A 24,306-nucleotide genomic window follows, 5' to 3' on the forward strand; every position below is an offset into this window, starting at 1 on the left:
TAGTTTTTTTTTAGGCCAAACATATCTTTTGGAATTATGGCCAAAAAGTTAAACTTTTGTTTAATCAGACCATAACACCTTTTCCCACATGCTTTTGGGAGACTTCAGATGTGTTTTTGCAAAATGTAGCCTGGCCTGGATGTTTTTCTTCGTAAAAAAAAAGGCTTTCGTCTTGCCACTCTACCCCATAGCCCAGACATATGAAGAATACGGGAGATTGTTGTCAAATGTACCACACAGCCAGTACTTGCCAGATATTCCTGCAGCTCCTTTAATGTTGCTGTAGGCCTCTTGGTAGCCTCCCAGACCAGTTTTCTTCTCGTCTTTTCATCAATTTTGGAGGGACATCCAGTTCTTGGTAATGTCACTGTTGTGCCATATTTTCTCCACTTGATGATGACTGTTATCACTGTGTTCCATGGTACATCTAATACCTTGGAAATTCTTTTGTAGCCTTCTCCTGACTGATACCTTTTAACAATGAGATCCCTCTAATGCTTTGGAAGCTCTCTGTGGACCATGGCTTTTGCTGTGTAATGCGACTAAGAAAATTTCAAGAAAGACCAACTAGAGCAGCCAAACTTTTTTTGGGGTTAATCAGAGGCACTTTAAATGATAGCAGGTGTATACTGACTCCGATTTAACATGATTTTTAATGTGATTGCTTAATTCTGAACACAGCTACATCCCAAGTTATAAGAGGGTGTGTACACTTATGCAGCCATATTATTTTAGGTTTTTTAGTTTTCTTCCCTCCACCTAAAAGATTTCAGTTTGTTTTTTAATTGGATGATACAGTTTATAGGTCACATTAAAGGTGGAAAAAGTTCTGAAATGATTTATCTTTGTCTCATTTTTTTTATAGCACGGAAACCTGACATTTTAACATTGGCGTGTAGACGTTTTATATCCACTGTACATATTTATGTCATGCGTTTTATATAGGAAAAAGCACTATTCCTACAGCATGCTGCATTTTGAAAAGAAAAAAATTCCCTATTGCCTTACCACTAAAATTTGTCTGCTGCATTGTTTTTGGAAAAAAAAAAAAAAGTATCAAAAGCACTGAAAATGCTCATTTTTACTAAAAATGCTATATGTGCTATGTGTCGACTGAGAGAAGCAGTAGCAGCCAGGTGAAGGATGTAAAGTGGTTCTCCAGGAATTAAGAAAATGAAAATACCTAAATATCACGTTATTATTAATATATTCCCAAATACTTTACATTAGATATAATGGCTTGTTTTGTCTACGAGCAATCACTAGGAGAAATAAAATGGTCACCGTCCATTTAGTACACACAAAACCTGTCCTAATCACACAGCAGAACAAGTTACTTCACAACACTGAGCTAAAGTGGCCACGACTGTATATTTTGTAGCGATATATGTAATGTCCATCCACATATCTGTTTCACGGAAGGGGTGGGGGGGTGGATTAAGAATTTGGCGCCCACTGCCGAAGCCTGTCCCCAGACTTCAGTTTACACTGTTCGTGTTCTGAATTCTGGGGGCTCACACCCATCTATTACACTATCTGTACTCAGAGAATTATCACTGTATTATCTGTGGTGTTACATAGGACTGCAGGTGACATCTACTACATTATCTGTGAAAAGGGGCGTGTCCACAGGTTGGGGGGGGGGGTTAATACATGGCTTGCCCCGGGTGCTGACAACCCACGCAACGCCACTGGTCCAGCTTAATCTTCTATCACAGGAGAGACACAAGAGCTACTAATGGGCTTGGCCAGCTTTTTATCTAATGTGCACGGCCAGCATTCATTTACTCGCCTCATTCTTCTAAGACAAATGTACATATGAATGGACTGACACACAGAGGCATGGACAATAGCAATGACTTGTCTCCTGTTTCAGCATTATTTTCTCATTGTTTCAAGTAAAAGCGGTAGGATGTGACTTGTATGCTCTAGAATTTGGGAGGAAGCATTTAAAGTTCTTTTACTTCACTATTAAAAGAAATCTAGTGAAAAAAGGAAGGACTGTACAGTCCAGGCACCATTCTATTGCAGTAGATGGAATATCAGTCATTGCTGTGGCACCCAGCTTTAACACAAACAGATATAACCGAGAAATAAGGGGAAAATTAAGGGGTTTACTGCATGGCTAAGAGTACTTTCACACTAGCGTTTTTCTTTTACGGCACTGAGTTCCGTCAAAAGGGCTCAAAGAACTGATCAGGCATAACCCCATGCATTCTGAATGGAGTAATCCGTTAAGGATGCATCAGGATGTCTTCAGTTCAGTCATTTTGACTGATCAGGCAAAAGAGAAAACCGTAGCGTACTACGGTTTTATCACCGGCGAATAAAACTGAAGACTTGCCTGAATGTCGGATCCGGCATTTTTTTCCATAGGAATGTATTAGTGCCGGATCCGGCATTCAAAATACCGTCCTTCTGGTCTGCGCATGCGCAGACAGAAAAAAAAGGTGGAAAAAAAAATATGCTGGATCCGTTTTTCCGGATGACACCGGAAAGACGGATCCGGCATTTCAATGCATTTTTCTGACTGATCAGGCATTTTTAAGACTGATCAGTCTTACTAATGCCATCATTTGGCATACGTTTTGCTGGATCCTGCAGGCAATTCCGGCGACGGAACTGCTTGCCGGATCACTCTACTGCAAGTGTAAAAGTAACCTAATACTGATGGCTAGTGATGAGTAAAGCGAGTTTCGGATGTTACAGCCGAAGTCACTTCGTTCAAAACTTTAGATTAATACTGTATGGAAAGCAGTTTCCGTACAGTATTAGAATGTATGGGTTCTGATGAGCCAAAGTTAGTTATTCGCGAAGTTGCGTGTGACTTCATTGAATGACTTCAGAAAACCGGCTGTAAAATTTGAAACCGAACTCGGGTTCTGTTCCGAAGTACCAGTCACTACTGATGACCTACATACAACAAGATGCCTGCCCGCTGACATGTGCACCGCCAAGCCGCTCAGAGCAGTGTCGACCCTTCAGGATACACACCATCTTCAGGATAGGTCATCAATATCAGATTGGCGGGGGTCCGACTCGCGGCACACCCACCGATCAGCTGTTTGAAGAGGATTACCAAGCCTCTCAGCTGACCAAGCACTGCAACATCCATTGCATAGTGGCTGTGCTTGGTATTGCAGCTCAGACCCTTTCACCTGAATAAGACTGAGCTGCACCTAGGCCGTGTGTCACACAAGCCTAGGAAAAGGTCGTAGCGCTCCATATTTTTAAACATAGGTGCTAGGAGTTGGACCCCCACCAATCAGATATATGACCAATCCTAAGGAGCAGGTGCCACGACATTTAGACAGCATTGAAGAATTAGGCTACCTGCAGACGTTGTGGATTACGTGCAGTTTTTCCGCGCAGATAGTTGTGCGGAAAAACGGCTGCGTAATACAGTACCAGCAAAGTGTATGAGATAAGACAAACTTCATGCACACTTTGCTATTTCATTCATTGAAGAAATTGACCTGCTTCGCAGCTGTTTAAATCTGCAGCATTTTAAATATGTTTGTGATTTTTGGTGCAGAATTCACCCTTTTCAATGAAAGGATGAGATCTGTGGAAAATCTGCACCAAGTAGCACCACGTTTCTGGTGCAGTATCCGAGTGGATCTGCTGCATATTTACCTGTATCCACTTGAACCGTTGTGACTTAAAGGGGTTATCCAATCCCCCCCACCCACATATGCCAGGCCCCTAACAATGAATATACTTACCTGGCTCCCTGCGCCGCTCCTGGTCCCCGCACCTCCGGTCGCACCGGAAATGATGTGAGGAGGTGTGCCGCGCCGTGCAGGCGCACAACGACGGGGTAGGGAAATTTCACAGCAGAGTTAGCTGGACACTGGCCGACACTGCACATGCGCCGGGAGCCTCACCAGCGGTTAGGGTAGGGAAAAATTACGGGCCAGTGTGCAGCTAACTCTGTTGTGAAATTCCCCTACCCCGTAATTGTGCGCCTGCGCGGCGTGGCACACCTCCTCATGTCATGTCCGGTGCGACCGGAAGTGACGAGGGTAGGGAAATCTCACGAGGTAGAGAAATATAACAGAACACCGGCATTTGGGGGGACATTTTATAAGATTGGATAACCAATTTAAGGGCCCATTACACTGCCCAATATTCGGGAGATTATATTTGTACGAAAGTTCGTTAACTATGATCTGCTTGTTTAAAGGGGCCGCTGAATACCCATCGGGTAATAGGATCGTTGGTTTGGTCACCTAAATCATTGTTTGCTGGCAGAAAATCGTGCCGTCTAAACAGAAATGATTCCGTATGGGGATGAGCGATGACATTGGCTATCAATCCTCCCCATACTGTGGAGGCTAAATGCAGAGGTCACCTCCACTGACGAGCAGGCGATTGTTGGGAAGGAAAGCTCCATCAAGTCACTACTGATGACCTACATACAACGGGATGCCCGTCCGCTGACATGTGCACCGCCAAGCCGCTCAGAGCAGTGTCGACCCTTCAGGATAGGTCATCAATATCAGATTGGCGGGGGTCCGACTCGCGGCACACCCACCGATCAGCTGTTTGAAATAGGATCGTTGGTTTGGTCACCTAAATCATTGTTTGCTGGCAGAAAATCGTGCCGTCTAAACAGAAATGATTCCGTATGGGGATGAACGATGACATTGGCTATCACTCCTCCCCATACTGTGGAGGCTAAATGCAGAGGTCACCTCCACTGACGAGCAGGCGATTGTTGGGAAGGAAAGCTCCATCAAGCAGTGTAAAGGGGCCATCAGGAACTAAATAGTAGAATACTGAGGAAGGTGCCTTGTTTGCATCTATTGTACGTACACTCCATGGCACAGCGCAGAGCAGTTTCACTACAACAGATTTAACAATTGGGCTTTTGTAGCAGAAACTGGGAGGGGAGGGGGGCACCACCATCGGTAGGAGCTGCTGATAACCTCTCAATAGAGCACTTTTTTGTTCTCCAGCGACTTGTGTTTGTTCAGTGCCAACACATTGGTCCACATTTACTAATGTGAATGAACCTAGATCCTGTTGCACAATTTGGCACCTTTAGGTCAGAGAAATGATCTGCGCCTAGGCCACTCAAAGCAAGCCCTTTATTTAGGCCTATGTATTATGAATTTGAACTATTGCAACTTTCATGCTCCTCCTTGGCTAAAAATATTCTTCATAAAATTGTGAATTTTTACTCCCCCAGAAATAAATGTAGTGCGACCTCTACATGTATGCAGATCAGGAGGGCACAGAAGCTGTGCGCGCTCAATCAGAGGCAGGGACCAGGCTGTAACTGACAACCAGGCCCCTGCTCTATACGCTGGCCCCTTTCCCCTCATCAAGACATTTACTATTGGAAAAAATGTGAAAATAAAAATAGACATATTAGGAATTGCCACATCTGTAACAACCAGCACTATAAAAATATCAGGGCAATGCTGTAAAAAAAAATAAAAAAAATAAAAAAATGCCAGAACAGACATTTTAATGGTCATTTGTATCCGTTTTCCATGGCCGTTAAAAATTGATGAATTTCATTGGCTTTTAAAAAAAAAATAATCCCAACCCCTGCAGTATACATAATGTCCCCCATAGTGGTCCCCAGCAGTAATAATGTCCCCCATAGTGGTCCCCAGCAGTAATAATGTCCCCCATAGTGGTCCCTAGTAGTAATGTCCCCCATAGTGGTCCCCAGAAGTAATAATGCCCCCCATAGTGGTGCCTAGTAGTAATAATGTCCCCCATAGTGGACCCCAACAGTAATAATGTCCCCCATAGTGGACCCCAACAGTAATAATGTCCCCCATAGTGGACCCCAACAGTAATAATGCCCCCCATAGTGGTCCCTAGCAGTAATAATGTCCCCCATAGTGGTCCCCAGCAGTAATACTGTCCCCCATAGTGGTCCCCAGCAGTAATAATGTCCCCCATAGTGGTCCCCAGCAGTAATAATGTCCCCCATAGTGGTCCCTAGTAGTAATGTCCCCCATAGTGGTCCCCAGAAGTAATAATGCCCCCCATAGTGGTGCCTAGTAGTAATAATGTCCCCCATAGTGGACCCCAACAGTAATAATGTCCCCCATAGTGGACCCCAACAGTAATAATGTCCCCCATAGTGGACCCCAACAGTAATAATGCCCCCCATAGTGGTCCCTAGCAGTAATAATGTCCCCCATAGTGGTCCCCAGCAGTAATACTGTCCCCCATAGTGGTCCCCAGCAGTAATAATGTCCCCCATGGTGGTCCCTAGTAGTAATAATGTCCCCCATAGTGGACCCCAGCAGTAATAATGTCCCCCATAGTGGTCCCTAGTTGTAAAAATTGTCCCCCTTAATGGTCCCCATCATTAAAAATGTCCCCCATAGTGGACCCCAGCAGTAATAATGTCCCCCATAGTGGTCCCTAGTAGTAATAATGTCCCCCATAGTGGTCCCTAGTTGTAAAAATTGTCCCCCTTAATGGTCCCCATCATTAAAAATGTCCCCCATAGTGGACCCCAGCAGTAATAATGTCCCCCACAGTGTCCCTAGTAGTAATAATGTACCCCATAGTGGTCCCTAGTAGTAATAATGCCCCATAGTGGCCCCTGGTAGTAATAATGTACCGCATAGTGGTCCCCAGCAGTAATAATGTCCCCATAGTGGTCCCCAGCAGTAATAATGTCCCCCATAGTGGTTCCTAGCAGTAATAATGTCCCCCATAGTGGTCCCTAGCAGTAATAATGTCCCCCATAGTGGTCCCCAGAAGTAATAATGTCCCCTATAGTGGTCCCCAGTAGTAATAATGTCCCCCATAGTGGTTCCTAACAGTAATAATGTCCCCCATAATGGTCCCCAGCAGTAAACATGTCCCCCATAGTGGACCCCAGCAGTAAACATGTCCCCCATAGTGGACCCCAGCAGTAATAATGTCCCCATAGTGACCAGCAGTAATAATGTCCCCCACAGTGGTCCCTAGTAGTAATAATGTACCCCGAAGTGGTCCCTAGTAGTAATAATGCACCGCATAGTGGTCCCCAGCAGTAATAATGTCCCCATAGTGGTCCCCAGCAGTAATAATGTCCCCATAGTGGTCCCCAACAGTAATACTGTCCCCCATAGTAGTCTGCAGGATTAATAATGTCCCCCATAGTAGTCCCCAGAAGTAATAATGTCCCCCATAGTGGTCCCCAGCAGTAATAATGTCCCCATAGTGCTTCCTAGCAGTAATAATGTCCCCATAGTGGTCCCCAACAGTAATAATGTCCCCCATAGTAGTCCCCAGCAGTAATAATGTCCCCCATAGTTGCCCCTAGCAGTAATAATGTCCCTATAGTAGTCCCCAACTGTAATAATGTTTTTTCAGCATAAAATAAATAAATCACTCACCTCTCAGTCGCTCCTCTCTTGATTGTGAAGGACCTACGCTCAGCGTGACCATGCTGGGAGTGCACGGTGACGTCATGACGCCGGTCCTTCTGCAGCTCCTTTACAACTGCCTCTGCACTTGCAAGCTGATGAGGTGATTTTATTTAACCCCTAAATGGAAAAATTGAACTAGGGTACCTGTTTTGAATGGCTGTTAGACAAGTGTGCTCCTGTCTAAGCAGCTGTTTAAAACGGTCCCATCGATTTCAGTGGGGACCGTCTGCCCATGGAAACTGCCAAAAATTTTCCAATTTTAACGTTTGTGTGCTTATATCCTAATTGGCTGGCCATGTCCCAAAAGCCCTACGACCCCCACCTTGTGGTCCTACCCTCAAGTCCCTCAGACCTTTCCTTACCCTGACTTTGCCTCACGTGTGACTAGACCGTGCAGGTCCTGTGTAGGAAGCCTGCAGGCAGGCAGCAGCGCGGGCTCGTGTCCGCTCTGCCCCCCGCACTTCCAGGCACACTCCGAGCTGCGGCACCAGAGGACGCTCGCACCGAGCTGCAGCCCCTTTAAGAAGCACGATGACCTGTGTGTGGGAGGAGGGGCCGCATCCTGACAATCAGGTGCACGTCTGAAGAAGGGATGATGTCATCTCTGTAACGAGACCTGCCCGGGAGCACAGGCAGAGCAGGAGATTTCCCTAATTGCAGCATTCCAGATGGGAGGATGAGGCGCCGCTCCGGACGGTGAGTTCCCGCCTGTCCCCGCTGAAGGTGACACACGCAGCGCTCCGTGCGCATTATCCAACTTCTTATATAAGAACCGCAGGCCGCACAGCTGTGCTCGGGAGCCAACCACTGGCACTGCCAGCCGGGCCTAGCGCGCCGACACCGGCCACTTACCGCCATATATATAGCCATGTTACTAGGCGGTTCTGGGCAGGAGAAGCGGCGCCCTGTACATTACTGGGGCAGGAGAGCCAGCTCTGCCAGTCCTGCGTGGACAGGCCCTGGAGGCCCTGCTGTGCACAAGCTGCAACCTGTGGCTGTCCAGCATGCTGGGGGTTGTAGTGCTGCAGGTCACTGATGTGTTATTGTATCTGTGGGGAAACAGTGGCCTATTTTCTAGTGTAAAATTAAAGTCCTCAGCCCAGTCAGGTCTATCTGCGTGGTCCCTATTACATATTCTCTGGAATGGACCTCTGCATGCCACTCAGGGCTGTAGAAAAGTTGAGTGACAGCCATTATAGTCACCCGCCTTGGCATGACCTGTCACCCAGCATCCCAAGAACCCCAGCTGGCAAAACTGCCAGGATCTAGGCTGTATTGCTGTATATGTTGGCAGATTTGCGGTCAGGACTTTGGGAAATCTGGGTGACAACCGTTGTGAAGAGCGTTTCAGCACCCCAGGGTGTTGTCAGCTGGCCTTTCTACACGACCTGTGTTACTATTGTACTGTCCCTTCTGGCCATTTTTATTTATTTTTTGCCAGTGTGTTTATGACTGAGTTGGGCAGTGGATTAGAGGCCAAAGTGAATGTGCCACATATGCTTTAAGTATACACAGTGGTCCCCTCCTCTTGGTGGTCACTTTTGGCCAGTAACCCTACCCTGTGGTTCCCTCCTCTTGGTGGTCACTTTCGGACAGTAATTATACACTGTGGTTCCCTCCTTGGTGGTCACTTTTTTCCAGTAACTATACCCTGTGGTTCCCTCCTTGGTCGTCACTTTCGGACAGTAATTATACACTGTGGTTCCCTCCTTGGTGGTCACTTTTGGCCAGTAACTATACCCTGTGGTTCCCTCCTTGGTCGTCACTTTCGGACAGTAATTATACACTGTGGTTCCCTCCTTGGTGGTCACTTTTGGCCAGTAACTATACCCTGTGGTTCCCTCCTTGGTGGTCACTTTCGGACAGTAATTATACACTGTGGTTCCCTCCTTGGTGGTCACTTTTGGCCAGTAACTATACACTGTGGTCCCCTCCTCTTGGTGGTCACTTTTGGCCAGTAACTATACACTGTGGTCCCCTCCTCTTGGTGGTCACTTTCAGACATTAATTATACACTGTGGTTCCCTCCTTGGTGGTCACTTTCGGACATTAATTATACACTGTGGTTCCCTCCTTGGTGGTCACTTTCGGACATGAATTATACACTGTGGTCCCCTCCTCTTGGTGGTCACTTTCGGACATTAATTATAAACCGTGGTCCCCTCCTCTTGGTGGTCACTTTCGGACATTAATTATAAACCGTGGTCCCCTCCTCTTGGTGGTCACTTTCTGCCAGTAACTACACCCTGCGGTCCCCTCATCTTGGTGGGAGCTTTTGGCCAGTAACTATACAACCTGTGGTCCCCTCCTCCTTGGTGGTCGCTTTCTGCTAGTAACTATACCCTGTGGTCCCCTCCGGCCAGTAACTAGTGAGGGTCACAGAACCAGCTCCTGGATTACTAAGAAGGTTTGGGGAAGATGCAGATAATGGAGTATGGCTTTAGATGGTGATGAACACCCTTGAACCCAGCCTGATACCTGGGCTAGATGCAGACTATAGTCCTGCTGTGTTTGATGGTATTTACATTCAATAGACAAGCATATATTGTGGTCCACATAAGGTGACCATTCTTGATACATGGCGTTCACTAGCTGGAGACATACTCTCTGCTGTGACACATTGACTTCAATATGAGGAAGTTTCACTATTTACATGGCATGACAGATGACATCACCTTTTTATGGAGGGCATTATATTACAAGAATTGTTACTCTTCAGACTACGAAAGCCGCACACTATCTCTCACAACTTCTCTGTGCACCTGCACGCTGACCGAGCATAAATGTGTCCTGAACAGGCAGAGGGTTAAAGGCCATTGACTGACAACGGAAGTGGTAGCTTATCTCCCTAAGATCAAAAGGATCTAGAGGTTGAAATCAACCTGCCCTTCCTTATCCCCCTCCTGCCATTGAGAGGCCACCATATTTAGATGGTCGTCCACTTCTGTTGATATTGGTGGGTTTGGCCAACATCTATCAGTTGTGTATGGCCAGCTTTACCCAGGGCTAAAGACAGCCGCTGTGTGGATGCTTGGGGATGGGTCATCTATCGATGCCATTCATGGTAAACCGGTATAATCTGTTCTGTCAGGATGTAAAACTGAGTGAATCGGTTTCTGGGAATGCTTGGTGGCATAATTGCCAGTTTCTGTAAGGCCTGTCGCTCAGCTGTCCAAGTGCCAAAAAACGGATACCGGCCGTGTGCATTCTGCAATTGTCTCGCTCCCATCCATAGAAATGCCCGCAAAATGGACCAGAGTAGGACATGTTCTATACTTTGCGGAATGCATATAATTTCACGGATGCGGAGAGCATATGGATGACATCCCATAGAAACAAAACGCATGAGGCTTTAGAGATCTGATAGCTGGGATACATCCCTGTGTACCCTGCTCTGTGAAAACTAGGTGACAACCAGGTCCAGTAGAAACAGTTAAAACTTATTTTCTAAAGTGAATAAGGCAACTCGGGAACATAACATAAAAATTGTAATCTGATTTTTCGAGGGAAATTTGCTTTAATCCGTAATTGGCTTTCAGTTCTTTCTCCTGTAAAATGCATGTCTCTCTTCTAGCCCTAATAATAAGCCACAAAACATTTGTCAGTTTTGGCAGCGGTGATACTTGGGTTTAGTTTAGCTTTCGACGTTTATGTCAGTGTATGTCTGTGTGTCAATGCTTATGTTGCAGCAGATGTCTTCAGCTTCTCCAGATGATCACCCAACGTGGTGGACCCCAGTATGGAAGTGTTCTGTGGTATTTTTCTCAGTTTTTTATTTTTTTTTATTTTTTTAATCTTTTTGTGTGTTAACGATAGAATGAAATTCTAAGAAACAGATGAACAATTCAGATTCCAAAACTGGATTCCAACCATTAAAAGTTACCATATGTTCTAATAAGGTAAATTTATCTTCCAGACTAAACACACATGAAAAAGATCCAGAAGACGCAGATGAGTTTTATTTTAACAGGGAGCCATTGTAGCCTCTTGTATAGGAAGGCAATGTGATATGTCTTCTCCAAAATACTTTCACGTACCCAGGTATGTTGAATTGTATGAATCAGTGAGCTAAAGATAACCATACCCCATAGCTGATATGCCCTCCCCCATATGCTGCCGTACACTACACATGCATGCTTGTCATATTTTCTCATTGGGGATAATTAACTGCTGCCAAACACTTCTGTCTGCAGCTTATCTCCCTTGGGAACAAAAGGAACGGGCATGTTGAACATACCCAACCATTGTTTCCACTGCCATCTGCTGTTGGGGAAGAGTAGACACCCCTTCACATTAGATGTCTGGGCAGTCCCGGTCAATTTGCGGGGGTTCCTCTAAGGCCCCATGCACATGACCGTATCCAATTTGCGCTCTTAAAATCGCCGATCCGCAAAATACAGATGCCGTCCGTGTTGCATGCCCATTATTTGCCGACCCATTGACTTCAGTGGGTCTGTGGTTTGCATTTTGTGGACAAGTATAGGACATGTTCTGTCTTTTTTTTTTTTTCAGAACAGACATCCGGAAGCAGAAAGCACATTGATCATTTGTCTGCTTTCCGCATCTTTGTGTCCATTCCAAAAAAATATAGGATATTTCCGCAAAACGCATATACATATTTTACGTATACGAGGCCTAATGTGTCCGACCATCCTCAGTGTTCTGACATTCTTTGCTTTGTCACTATGTATCAGTGGTCTCCAACTGATGACACCCCGGAAGCTGTTAGACCATGCTGGGGGTTGTAGCGGACAGGTTAGAGACCGCCACTATACATATTATTGATGGGGTTATCCCTACAGAACACAGTTCACATATGACTCGTCTTGATTAACAGTCTTTTGGAGCTACTTTTGTGTGCCTCATGGTTCAGTAAAAGGGCTTGGTGCAGGCTGCCAGGGGCGTGGGTAAGGGCTGACTCATGGGTTTATTGGGGCGGTTTTACAGGACGTTTGGGGGTCATGGAAGCCTAGAAGTAAGCTTCTTCATTGTAGATTCCATCATCTTTGTTAGGAAAAAGTTAGGATTTTTATTAATTTTTTTCAAAATGGATAGTGCACTGGAATTTGATAGATGTCATTATAAGTCAGTGGGGTCTGTCGGTCGTCTCGGTCGGATGACAGATCTGGTAACTGAACATACCTCAGTTGCGTGCATGATGGTTGTTGTACTCTACTATGAGTTGGGGGGTTAGGAGAGATGGCTGAATATAGTCAGCTTTAGTTCATATTCTCTCTTTTCCACCTGCAGCTTAGGTACCGGCCTGGTACAAATCCCCACAGGTTTAGGCCTCATGCACATGACCGTATTTCTCATCCGTGTGTAATCCACATTTTTTCTGGATGGCAAATTGACCCTTTAATTTCTGTGGGGCCGTTCACACATACATATTTTAGTGGATCTGTTTGTCCACTACACAGATGATACAACATGTCTTATTCTTCTGTGTATAGAAGTTGAGAATAGTCACTTCCGTGGATGGGAGTGAGAAAAATGCAGAATGCATATGGAAGGTATCCGCATTTTGTGGGTGCCAGGTTTGCAGACCGAAATATGGACACAGCGTTGTACTGACCCTGCCAAAGCAGAGGGATGCTCGGGGGTACTTTGTGAAGAAAGTGTGGCCACTGCACCCACATCCGATCTAAATAAGAAATTCTGAGTACATTTCAAGTAACTTCTTAAGGGCTCACACCTAAGGTCGTGGGTTCGCAATATACGGGCACTGGCTGTGTGTGCACCATATCACGGATGCCGACCCATTTAGTTGAATGGGTGCGCAAGGCTGATGATGTGGTGCGGAAGGGAGGCATGGATCGGAAGCCCAGGGAAGCACCACATTGTGCTTCTGTGGGTTTTCTGTCTATACCTCCGCACCACAAAAAAGTGGTGCATGCACTACTTTCTTGAGGTGCGGCCTGTTGGATGTGGATCGCAGACCCCATTCAAGTGAATGGGTCCACGTCTGCAGTCGGTGGGCACACAGTCGGTGTTCGTGCATTGCGGACCGCAATTTGTGGTCCGCAGCATGAGCCCTAAGACAGCAGTTTACCCAATCAGTACATTACCTGGCAGAACCTTTTGTTCCTAGTATTGGAAAAATTCCCTGGTTGGCATCCAGTGATAAACAAGGTTTTGGAGGTGCACCGTGTAGATGGTGTGTAGGTGTATCCAGATGGAAATGTGATTTCACTTATGCGTGTGCCTATAGGATTTATGTCTAACCACATTCTCATAAGCGCCAGCCTACAGACTATTTTATCTGGCATGGGTGAATGGAAAATATGTTTTTTCATAGTTGGTTTACGTAGTCAAGATATAAAAATAGAAGATGATCAACATCTTAAAGGCACGTTACACTGAGAAATGAAGAAGTAAAAATAAAGGAAAACAAGCGCCCATTTGTCAGTCTCCAAGAAAAACCGGTTCTTTCTCTTCACAACTCATTCCATTTTGGCAGGACAGTCTTGCTTGGTTTCCATTCCGACGAGGACAAGTACAGTAGGTGAAGTTTCTGCTGCAGCAAGCTGCCTCCCAGCCAAAGCCCCCCTAAGATGGGAAACCTGTTTACACTGGCGGATTTTCTGCTGTTTATGACAAAATCGCTAAATATCTCCTTTGTAAAAAAACATAAGGTGCGGTAGATGGGTGTTTACTGTGTTCCTCTGTACGGAAAAGGGTATCAGGCGTATACAAAAAAAAAGTATGCTCGCTCACACCAGCCTGAGGCCTCATGCACACGACCATTGTTTCATTCCGTGTCCGTTGTTCCATTTTTCGTGATTTACTGTGGACCCATTGACTTTTAATGGGTTCGCTGAAAACTCGGCTAATGCACCGCTTGTCATCCGCGTCCGTGATGCGTGGTTTCAGTCAGTCAAAAAAATGTAACCTGTCCTATTTTTTTTCACGGAAAACGGTTCGCGGACCCATTCAAGTCAATGGGACCGTGAAAAAAACGCGGAGGCACACAAGATTGTCATCCGCGTCCGTTTTTTTCCTATCATTTGCATGGCAAACTTGACTTAGATTTTTTTTTACTTTCCTTCATGTCTGGAGATCCTCCAAAAATAAAGGAAGACACACTGAAACGGATCACGGAACAACGGAACCCCGTTTTGCGGAACGGAACACAACAACAGTCGTGTGCATGAAGCCTAACAGGGCTAAACCTCCACTGACAATGTCTTTTTTTTTCTGTTAAATAGTAGACCCTGTTTACAGCGCTTTTCATGTGAGTCCAAGCAGGGGAGCAGCTGCACAATTAACGCCCCGCCAAAATGCAAGATGGACGGGAGCTGCCACAAGTTTCTGTGATAAAATTGGCGCACTAGGAGGGGCATTAAGCTGCTTTTTATGATTGTGTCTGGTCTATGAAACATGGTCCGTGTGACAGAGACGAATTTCCCAAACCGACCGCGACTCATATGAGCTAAACTCGCTGCACCATAGTGATGTATGATGCTATGAGTTGCAGCCTGACCATGGGCCTACTGTCTAAGGCTCCATTCACACGTCCGTAGTGCATTGCGGATCCGCAATACACCCGGGGCATTCACACAACTGTATCCATTTTGCAGTCCGCTTAAGGCCTCATGCACACGACAGTATTGCTTTTTCAGTGTTTTGCGGTCCGTTTTTTACGGATCCGTTGTTCCGTTTTTTGTTTCCGTTTCCTTTCCGTTTTTCCGTTCCGTTTTTCCGTATGCCATATACAGTATACAGTAATTACATAGAAAAAATTGGGCTGGGCATAACATTTTCAATAGATGGTTCAGGAAAAAACGGAACGGAAACGGAAGACATACGGATGCATTTCCGTATGTGTTCCGTTTTTTTTGCGGACCCATTGACTTGAATGGAGCCAAGCACCGTGATTTGCGGACAAGTATAGGACATGTTCTATCTTTTCACGGCACTGAAATACTGAAACGGAATGCGCACTGAGACACTTCAGTATTTTTTGCTGAACCATTGAAATGAATGGTTCAGTATATGTTCCGTATACTGAGCTCAAAAAACGTCCAGTATACTGAACGCAAAATACTGTCGTGTGCATGAGCCCTTACACAGATACTGGTCGTTTTACATTTTGCATCCTTTTTATTTTTATTTTTTTTATAAATGTGTGCTGTCTGCATTTTTTTGCAGTCCCATTGAAATTATTAGGTCTGCATCCATTCTGCAAAAAATGAAGATTGGATCAGGACTGAGAATACGTTTGTGTGGCCGCAGTGCAGTACTACCTTTGGCCGTAGACTGAGAATACGGTTGTGTGGCCGCAGTGCAGTACTACCTTTGGCCGTAGACTGAGAATACGGTTGTGTGGCCGCAGTGCAGTACTACCTTTGGCCGTAGACTGAGAATACGGTTGTGTGGCCGCAGTGCAGTACTACCTTTGGCCGTAGACTGAGAATACGGTTGTGTGGCCGCAGTGCAGTACTACCTTTGGCCGTAGACTGAGAATACGGTTGTGTGGCCGCAGTGCAGTACTACCTTTGGCCGTGGACTGAGAATACGGTTGTGTGGCCGCAGTGCAGTACTACCTTTGGCCGTGGACTGAGAATACGGTTGTGTGGCCGCAGTGCAGTACTACCTTTGGCCGTGGACTGAGAATACGGTTGTGTGGCCGCAGTGCAGTACTACCTTTGGCCGTGGACTGAGAATGCGGTTGTGTGGCCGCAGTGCAGTACTACCTTTGGCCGTGGACTGAGAATGCGGTTGTGTGGCCGCAGTGCAGTACTACCCTTGGCCGCAGTGCAGTACTACATTTCCACTGCAGTGACTGCTGCAGGAGTTATGTCTGGCTCTGTGACTTCCCTGGCAAAATAATTTGACTGTTGCTGCTGCTAAGTGCAACACGCACAATTTTTTGAACTTGAGCAAAAATTTGGTGACCTTTTTTGTATCCATACATCACTCTCTCCGGTTTTGAAATGGGTGGAAAAGTAGGTTTGGTTAGCTATGGTAATTAGTTTAGTTCCATGCTTGGCACTGCAACATTTTTAAAGGAGTTGTCCGGGTTCAGATCTGAACACGGACATACCTCCATTTTCACCCAGGCAGCCCCCCTGACTTGATCATCGGAGCAGTTCATACTCCGATGCTCTCCTTTGCCCAGGGCTAAGGCCTTTTCTGGAGTTCCGGTGACGTATCGGGCTCTCCATGGGGCTGCCAGGAAGCCCGGTGACGTCACTTTAGCGCAGCCCTAGCCTGTAAAGCACGCCCATCAGAGCCGGCAACGTCACCGAACACACTGCCGGACGGAAGCTTCCACCCGGCAGTGTGTTATTGTAAACAAAAGAGCCCGTGCCCTGCGCGATCTAGCAAAGGGCAAGGGATCGCATTGGAGCATGAGATACTTTGATGCTAACATCAGGGGGGCTGCCTGGGTGAAATTATGGGTATGTCCGGGTTCAGCTCTGAACCCGGACAACCCCTTTAAGCCCTGGGTCACACTTCAGTGATTTGGTCAGTTATCTTGAATTTGAGCTTGTGAGCCAAAGAGTGGAGCCTGCACATAGATAAGGTAAAATGGAAAGATTTACACCTGTGTTTTTGACCTGTGCCTGGTTTTGTCTCACAATCACTGACCAAATAACTGAAGTGTGAATTAGGCCTAAGGACTGTAGTACACCAACAGATTATCTGACCAATTCCTGGCCAATCAGTCCAATGGTTGGCGTGTATAATAACAGATCTGTGTGTGTAAACGGCCATCTGACCAATGTCTGTCATATAATCTGTTGGTGTAATACAGGCCTAAGAGGTGGCAAACGCCCTTCGGTTGGGGTGTGGAGTACAGAAAAACCTGAGTAGCATCTCTAGACAAAAGTGTGCGGATCAAAGATGCGCCTAATTTTACAAATGACGTGTGACATTTGATAAATTTGGTGCAGATTACACCGGCACACAGGCTTAAGCAAACCTGACTTCAAATATTACCCTCATGGCTAATCATCTCCCCTCCCTCCCCCCATGAGTCCCGTTTCACTCCACCCCACAGCTTTTCCTGTATGAGGTCTCTTCCATACGTCATTGTTTTGTTCAGAGATTTTCCATAAGTGATTGTGAGCCAAAACCAGGAGCGGGTGAAAAGCACAGAACAGATATGACCGTATATTTCTGTCTGCATTGCGGAACGTATGAAGACCCCCCCCCCCCCCCCCCCTCATTTCAATGGGGCCATAAAAGATGCGGATAGCACACTGTGTGCTGTCCACATACGTACTTCCGTTCCGTGGATAGAACATGTCCTATTCTTGTCCGTAATTGCAGACAAGAATAGGCATTTTTACACAGGAGAAAGACAATCTGATCCGCAGAATGCACACGGTATCTGTGTTATGCGGACCTCCAAAAACGGATCTGGTCATGTGAATGAACCCTAAACCTTATCTCTATGTAAGCTCCAGTCACTGATAGAAATCACTGACCAAAACGCTAACGTGAATTAGGTCTAAAGGTGGCCATACACATTAGTCTAAAGTTGATCAAAATAGATGATCTGAACCAAAATGATGTTTCATTGGGGGGAAATGTAACCACAAACGAATGTTTTAGCTGGCCGATGACAGAGTGTCATTGTCTGAAAAGGAGTTGGCCGCGTTGAATAGTTTAGTTTTATAGCCGGATGGAAGAACGTTCCCAGAAAGATCTTTAGTCCATCGCCCGACTTCGTTGAACGTGTATGGGCAGTCTGATCGACTGTAACGACCAATATTGACTAACATTTGTATGGTCATGTCTGCTGGCAGATCCTTCACCAGATGTTTGTTCAACTGCTGTTCAAGCATCTCCTATCTATTGTGTATGGCCAGCTTTAGTTTGTGTGCAGAAAGAGATGCCAATCACTGTGTGGTTGGGGCAAGGAGGACTCGGACTTTGAGCCCTGCCACTTTTTAAACATTTACATGAGAATGGCACAGAAAACTGCCACTTTAAGATGCAGCGAGGGCCTCCTGACTGCAGGTCTGTTGTACTGTACGACATCATCTGTACTATAGACCAATAGTCAGATCGGATCTCACTGGGGAGTTCAATCAAGTCAAAGGAGCCTCCTGTTCGGGAGATGCGGTCATGTGAGCCAATTCTTTCTGCATGAATAGCTTGACAAATGTAAGGGGAAGTTCACTTGACGACTTTGGCATGGGAATTTTGGAGTGGACAGCCGCACCAAAAACCCACCGGCGGCCACATCCTTTCTGCCTGCCAGGCGTGGCAGCTTATAGGGAAATGTCCCTTCTTGGCTCGGCCGTGGCTTTAAGCCAAAGCTCAACGATGTTCAGCACCACCTCCCATTATAATGAACGGGAGGAAGTAAGGATGCGCCCGCTGGCGGGTTTTCACGAAATTTTGGTGCTGCTGTCTTGTGTCAAAATTTTGCTGTATAAGCCGTCATGTGAAGGTCCTCTAATGTCACCTCACCATTGGGATTCATGCATATGACTTTTTCACTTCTGTGCTGTCCACGTTTTCCGCAGACATTGCGCAGTGTTTTTGCGGACACGTTTTTGCATTCCATAAATTATAGAACATGTCTTACTCTTGTATTGCGGACAAGAATAACCTTTTCTATTGATGGGAGTGAGTTAAGTACAGAATCAACAAAGGTATCTGTCAATTGTGGATCGAAATAGGGACACGGCCGCGTGCATGAAGCCTCGGGTGAAAAACGATATATTTGGCGACTGCAGTGTATATTATCTACTTGGTGCCATGCACAGTTAAGGACAATTCAAAATAATTCTGTGATTATATTACCGATCTGTCCACTGGCACAAAAATAAAATCCCGTCCATGTAAACTGTGTTGTGAATTTATGCAGATCTGGCTGGTAGAGCATGCTGTGCAGAGGGCCGTGCGATGCCGTCACGTGATCCTAGGCCCTCTCCAATATTCCCGTTTGTTGACCCACTTACTGCAAAGGAAAAGGCGGCACTTTGTCTGATAACTTCAGCTGGCTGCATGGATGAAAACAGCCTCGTGGGGCTAAGCCATTGCTGATGGGAATGGCGATGGTTAATACGAGAGGAGGGAGGGAAGACGAGGATGCCTTGTATTGGCGGTCTATTTTAGGTAATAACGGCGATTGCTTGGTGTAATGCTGATAAATGCTTTGAATAGAGGTTCCCATGGAGGAAGCTGCACTGTCTTCTCGATCAGAAAAGGGAGCATCAATTCGGACAGATATCCTGTATATTTTTAGATATTGTGTGTGTTTTGACTTGTAGTGTAATATACTGTATATATGTGTGTATATATTGCAGAATTGCAGATGTGTGCGATTTTCTATTTTTTATAAAAAAAAATTTGCACGCTAAGCTGTAGCAGAAAATCAAAGGAACAGGTGTAATCACGTCTCCTCTCATTGCTGGCAGTGCGGAGGGGCTGGTTTGTGTGTCTGTCAGCTCATGAGATATCAGCGTTCTCATTAGCATAGCTGTCAGTGGCTTCAGCCTCGGGGACTGCAGTCCTGGGCCGGAGCACCTCGCTCTGAAGCTGTCTTTATTTAGCCTGCTTTCCCCTAGCAGAATATTCTTTATGGCGAATCAGGAAGCCGCCCCAACCAATCAGAGCGCAGAGATTTGGGAATGGTCGTAAGTTGTCATGAAAACAAAGATGTTGCTTCAGCTGTGATATGCTAATGTACTGCCTTTGATTTGCTCCGCCAACTTGGATACAGCCAATCCGGGAAAACTTTGTGTGGATAGACGCCTAGTTGTGTTTTTCTTTTGATAGGAAATGTATCCAAGTGTGTGTGTGTGTGTGTGTGTGTGTGTGTAATATATATGTGTGTGTAATGTGTGTATATTTTTTAATCGCCATTTGTAGAGTGACATGTGTATGCTCCTGACGGAGAAAGGCTTGTCTGAAGTATAACCCCACGTTATGTAAACCATGGATGCGGTCTGGTTCTCTCATGCGGTTATGGTCATTATTGATCGTTGAGTTCTGTTTCAGTTGAAGCAATCAATAAAGGCAATGTGATGAGCGTCGCCTGGGACTCGTCTCATAAACTGTCACAGTACAAATGCTTGCTGCCGGATATCTTGCTGTAGCACAGGCAAAGGTACAAGTGGCTATACAGTACAGTTGGTTGAGCTAATCTTAAACAGATGATTGTTCCACCGACTCAGCCATACCCACTTTTATCCATATTGGCTGGTAGCGGGCATTCGCATGACCGTATCTGTTTTGTGGTCTGAAAAACAGATACTGGCAGTGTGCCTTCCATATTTTGCAGATTAGAAGGTCCTTTTGTTAGAAATGCCTATTCTTGTCCTCAAAACGGACAAGAGTTGGGCATGTTCTATTATTTTTATTTTTTTATTATTATTAATTTTATTTTTATTTTTTTATAGGCCGCAGAACGGACATATGGATGTGGACAGGTGTGTTGTTCACATCCAATCCACAAAAAAATGCGCATAGGATGCAGACTGAAAATACGGTCGTGTGAAGTAGAATACTTTAGGCTACTTTCACACTTGCGTTCAGAGCGGATCCGCTCATATAATGCAGACGATGGGATCCATTCAGAACGGATCCGTCTGCATTATATTGTTGAAAAAATTCTAAGTGTGAAAGTAGCTTCAGACGGATCCGTCCAGACTTTACATTGAAAGTCAATGGGGGACGGATCCATTTGAAAAATGAGCCATATAGTGTCAAATTCAAACGGATCCGTCCCCATTGACTTGCATTGGATCCGTTTGCCTCCGCACGGCCAGGCGGACATCCGAACGCTGCAAGCAGCGTTCAGGTGTCCGCCTGCTGAGCGGAGGCCAAACGCTGCCAGACTGATGCATTCTGAGCGGATCCGCATCCACTCAGAATGCATTAGGGCTGGACGGATGCGTTCGGGGCCGCTTGTGAGAGCCTTTGAACGGAACTCACAAGCGGAGCCCCGAACGCAAGTATGAAAGTAGCCTTAAACTGTTCAATGACACTGGGCAAAGGATGAACAATTGTTTTGGGGATTGGTTGACCGTGCGCAAAAGATTGTTTATCTGACTGACGGGTGAAAATTTCAAACATGCACTGTGTGCTGTCCACATTAGTATGTCCGTTCTGTAGCACCGCAAAAAAAATAGAACATGCCCTATTCTTGTCTGTTTTAGGCATTGTTACAATGGATCCACAAAGAAAAACGGATGGCATACAGATGTCATCAGTTTTTTTTTTTTTTTGCGGACCGCAAAACACATTCGGTTGTGTGCATGTGGCCTTAGACTAAGGCCTTTAGACTAATAAGTACGCAACCATATTGGTTTTGCTGTCCGCAACTCGCAGATCCACAAAACACGGATACAGTCCGTGTTGACCCAATGACTTCGATTGGTCGGTGGCCTGCATTTTGCTGCTAAGTATAGGACCTGTTCTGTCCACAAAAGGATATAAATATATCCGCAAAATGTGGACCACAGACCATTTGAAGTCAATGATTCCACCCAAAAAAAATAATATAAAAAATGCAGGTGGCACACAAACTGCATCTGTATTTTACGGATCCGCTGTGAATATTTCATAACTTAGTATTATGCATGAAGTTGCTATTTCCAAAATATTTATTTTATAATAATGATTAACATCTAGATATTTTTTTTTTTTTTATTGTGTGTTCTTTACTGTTCAGCTTGGAGCTAGTTGCTCTTGTCTTTGGCTAGCTTTAGGGGATTAAAGGGATTGTCTGACCTAGAAGCAAATTTTAATGAGGCCTGGAGGAGTGTTTAAATGGGGAAAAAAATGCACTGACCTACTGAACACTGCTCTGTTCCAGTGTCTCATAGCTCCGCTTTTTCCGGATCTTGTCTGTGGTCATGTGCACCAGTGCAGCCATTCAGTGTAAATCTGATGGTCAGCGATATATATAACTAAGCTAAACAAGTTTTAGGCCCAAAAATATATATTTTCTCATTTCCCTGGTTCTCTTTTGGCCTTTTGTTTACCTGCAATAACAACAATCTCTGCCCCTCCCCCTGCTCTGCTAAGGGGGTGAATACAAGTACTGCCCTGATTGACAAGTCTGTCTGCTGGGAGACTCTGCAGCATGTTGTATGTGTAGAACTATACATCCCAGCTGTACAATGACACTAATACCCACAGGATCTTCCCCCTTGCAATGCTCTGCAGAACTTCTCTTTCAGCTCCTGTGCCCAGCATTTGTCTCCTCACTGCCTGCAGCTGCACCGTAAACACTTCAGCCCTGAGTCTGTGCAGCTGAAGGGGTTAAGAATCCTGGGAGAGAGCAATAGGCAGCAGCCGGCAGTGAGGGGGGGGGCGTGGCCAGCACAGTGACTCCTGTACAGATCTCTCAGGCTTGTGCACCAACATTATCAGAGCAGGGAGAGAAGCTGACATCACAGGTCATGTGACCCTCAGTGAAATCTGAGAAACCAGCCACTAGCGATAAAGTGAGTGAATTGAAAAGCTGTTACATTTGCCTAGTTAGAAACATAGAATACAAAAATAACTCGGACAACCCCTTTAAATGTGATGTGCCCTGAAGTGGTGACTGACCACTGAATCTCTGCAGTCACCACTGAGACCAATGAATGGCTGCAGCGTGCATGTGACCATGAATGGGGCGTCACACTTTCAGCCTGCAAGGGAGCAAAGATGGAAGCCATGCCTCTGGAACAGAGCGTTGTTTAGTAGCTGAGTACATTTCTTTTTCTTTTATTTAAACATTCTCCCTCAGTAAAAATTCTGTGGAGTTGGACCACCCCTTTTAAGGTCATTTATTATGTGTTATACGCCACTTTTTGACATGGGTCACAGATTTTGTCACAAAGGTGTTTTTCAACAAAATCTGTGACTTTACCCTGCTCACGCCACTTTTGCGAACTGATGGAGAAAAGGGGGCGTGGGCGGGTCAGCTGGCTTTTCTCATTCTTCATTTTCCACGTCAGTTTATGGCGTGGAAATTGGCCGTAAACTACGCCAGCATAGGAGCTACATGGCTGGTGGCAGGAAGCCCCAAAGTTAGGGCTCATGCACAAGACTGTATGTATTTTGCTGTCCGAAAAATATGGATGTTGTCCGTGTGCATTCAGAATTTTGCGGAATGGAACAGGTGGCCCCTAATGGAACAGTCCTATTCTTGTCCGTAATGCGAACAATAATAGGACATGTTCTATCCTTTTGCAGAACGGATATACGGAAACGGACACGGAACGGACATGGAAAGAAGATGTGTGTGCATGAGGCCTTTATGTAGAGGCCCCATATTGTTTTCGGCAGGACTGTTGCTGCTAGCTGGTACAGCTATTGAAGGTGCATGGGCACCCTCAGCAGCCAATTGCTCTTGCGTGCCCCCGGCTATTAATTTATTGATGGAATTCCAAGCTTTGCGGATGGAATTACTAGGTGTAATTTAGTGTTTTGTTTATAGTTGAAGAAAGCCTTCAGTTCCTCTGATAAAGCTGTCTTAAGAAATACTTGTATTCACCATAAAATAACAATTCCGGAATCTGGAACATATCTATTTTAGGACTGTTTCACACGAGCGGATGCCATGCGTGACATCCGCTCCGTGAATGACAGCCAAGACCCGATGCGGACTGCAGAAGCACGGAGCATTAACATGACTGATAATGCTCCGTGCCTCTCTGTGACCTCTTTACTACGAAATCACAGTGAGATAAAGTTGTCATTGTGATTTCGTAGTAAAGAGGTCACAGAGAGGAATGGAGCATTATCAATCATGTTAATGCTCCGTGCTTCTGCTGTCCGCATCAGGTCTTGGCTGTCATTCACGGAGTGGACGTCACGCACGGCATCCGCTCGTGTGAAACAGCCCTTATTCCAAAGGAATGAATGAATTGATAACAATCGTCTTCTGACAACAAGTTGTAAGGCCCCTGAGGATCAGGCTGCTGAAATTCCCCGTATCCAGCATTGACTGATACTG

At 45.6% G+C, this 24,306-nt stretch overlaps 1 protein-coding gene across 9 annotated transcripts in view; it reads left to right on the forward strand.

Moving 5' to 3' along the window:
• The first annotated feature begins 7,880 nt into the window (after positions 1-7,880).
• USP54 (ubiquitin specific peptidase 54) overlaps positions 7,881-24,306 on the forward strand; it is a 125,460-nt gene continuing 109,034 nt past the window's right edge. For 2 of the 9 annotated variants that reach the window (XM_044298924.1, XM_044298925.1), the window contains exon 1: positions 7,881-8,087. The gene's annotated coding sequence lies outside the window, so the exon portion shown is untranslated. Of the gene's footprint in view, positions 8,115-19,448; positions 19,470-24,306 lie in introns of those variants that run through there. The other 7 variants (XM_044298920.1, XM_044298919.1, XM_044298916.1 and 4 more) reach the window with 5 other exon arrangements.

Source organism: Bufo gargarizans, chromosome 6, assembly GCF_014858855.1.
Source record: "Bufo gargarizans isolate SCDJY-AF-19 chromosome 6, ASM1485885v1, whole genome shotgun sequence".
NCBI classification, from domain to species: domain Eukaryota; kingdom Metazoa; phylum Chordata; class Amphibia; order Anura; family Bufonidae; genus Bufo; species Bufo gargarizans.